Below are 2,250 nucleotides of genomic sequence, written 5' to 3'. Positions count from 1 at the left end.
TTTAGTTGTTTCTTATGAGTCAAATCAAATTTTCAATTTAAAAATCTTATCTTTTTCAAAATCTTTTTCAAAATATTTTCAAAATCTTTTTCTTAATTTTACATCATATTTTCGAAAATATCATCAACAATTAATGTTTTGATTCAAAAATTTCAAGTTTGTTACTTGTTAAGAAAGATTCAAACTTTAAGTTCTAGAATCATATCTTGTGATTTTTTGTGAATCAAGTCATTAATTGTGATTTTAAAAATCAAATCTTTTTCAAAACTAATTTTAATCATATCTTTTCAAAAATATCTTTTTATCTTATCTTTTTTAAAATCATATCTTTTTAATCCTACCTTTTCATATCATATCTTTTTCAAATATCTTTTCTAACTTCTTATCTTCTTATCTTTTAAAAATTGATTTTCAAAAATTGTTTCAACTAACCAATTAACTTTTTGTTTGTTTCTTATCTCTTTTAAAACTACCTAACTAACTATCCCTCTCTAATTTTCGAAAATACCTCCCTCTTTTTCAAAAATTCTTTTTAATTAATTAATTATTTCAATTTTTAATTTTAATTTTATCTTAATTTTCGAAAACCATTAACTATTTTTCAAAATTTATTTTTCGAAATTCCCTCTCTCCCATCTCCTTCTATTTATTTATTCATTTACTAACAATTCTCTTCATCTCAAATCACTGCTCCTATCCTCACCCTTGTGTTTGGATTATCCATTCTTCTTCACTCCTATTCCCTTTCTTCTTCTACTAACAATAAGAAACCTCTTTACTGTGACATAGAGGATTCATCTTCTTTTCTCTTTCATATGAGCAGGAACAAGGAAAAAGGCATTCTTGTTGAAGCTGATCCAGAACCTGAAAGGACTCTGAAAAGGAAACTAAGAGAAGCTAAAATACAACAATCCAGAGACAACCTTACAGGAATTTTCGAACAGGAAGAGGAGATGGCAGCCGAAAATAATAATAATGCAATGAGGATGCTTGGTGACTTTACTGCACCTAATTCCAATTTACATGGAAGAAGCATCTCCATCCCTACCATTGGAGCAAACAATTTTGAGCTTAAACCTCAATTAGTTTCTCTGATGCAACAAAACTGCAAGTTTCATGGACTTTCATCTGAAGATCCCTTTCAGTTCTTATCTGAATTCTTGCAGATATGTGACACTGTTAAGACTAATGGAGTAGATCCTGAAGTCTACAGGCTCATGCTTTTTCCGTTTGCTGTAAGAGACAGAGCTAGAATATGGTTAGACTCTCAACCTAAGGATAGCCTGAACTCTTGGCATAAGCTGGTCAAGGCTTTCTTAGCCAAGTTCTTTCCTCCTCAAAAGCTGAGTAAGCTTAGAGTGGATGTTCAAACCTTCAGACAGAAAGAAAGTGAATCCCTCTATGAAGCTTGGGAGAGATACAAGGAACTGACCAAAAAGTGTCCTTCTGACATGCTTTCAGAATGGACCATACTGGATATATTCTATGATGGTCTGTTTGAATTAGCTAAGATGTCATTGGATACTTCTGCAGGTGGATCCATTCACCTAAAGAAAATGCCTGCAGAAGCTCAAGAACTTATTGACATGGTTGCTAATAACCAGTTCATGTACACTTCTGAGAGGAATCCTGTGAGTAATGGGACGCCTCAGAAGAAGGGAGTTCTTGAAATTGATACTCTGAATGCCATATTGGCTCAGAATAAAATATTGACTCATCAAGTCAATATGATTTCTCAGAGTCTGAATGAAATGCAAGCTGCATCCAACAGTACTCAAGAGGCATCTTCTGAAGAAGAAGCTTATGATCCTAAAAACTCTGCAATAGCAGAGGTAAATTATATGGGTGAACCTTATGGAAACACCTATAACCCCTCATAGAGAAATCACCCAAATTTCTCATGGAAGGATCAATAAAATCCTCAACAAGGCTTTAACAATGGTGGAAGAAACAGGTTTAATAGCAAGCCTTTTCCATCATCAACTCAGCAAAAGACAGAGAGTTCTGAGCAGGATCCATCTAGCTTAGCAAACATAGTCTCTGATCTATCTAAGGCCACTTTAAGTTTCATGAATGAAACAAGATCCTCCATTAGAAATTTGGAGGCACAAGTGGGCCAGCTGAGTAAGAAGATCATTGAAACCCCTCCAAGTTCCCTCCCAAGCAATACAGAAGAAAATCCAAAAGGAGAGTGCAAGGCCATTGATATAACCATCATGGCCGAATCCAAGGAGGAAGGGGAGGACGTGA

At 34.2% G+C, this 2,250-nt stretch overlaps 1 non-coding gene across 1 annotated transcript; it reads right to left on the bottom strand.

The window, feature by feature from the left end:
* Positions 1-1,349: 1,349 nt before the first annotated feature.
* On the bottom strand, positions 1,350-1,457 carry LOC112788667 (small nucleolar RNA R71). The gene has a single exon (XR_003196024.1). It is a non-coding gene; the product is annotated as a small nucleolar RNA R71 (small nucleolar RNA).
* Positions 1,458-2,250: the final 793 nt, after the last annotated feature.

The sequence above is a fragment of the Arachis hypogaea genome, chromosome 20, assembly GCF_003086295.3.
Source record: "Arachis hypogaea cultivar Tifrunner chromosome 20, arahy.Tifrunner.gnm2.J5K5, whole genome shotgun sequence".
In the NCBI taxonomy this organism is placed as follows: Eukaryota; Viridiplantae; Streptophyta; class Magnoliopsida; order Fabales; family Fabaceae; genus Arachis; species Arachis hypogaea.
This window is presented reverse-complemented; position numbering and strand designations above follow the sequence as displayed.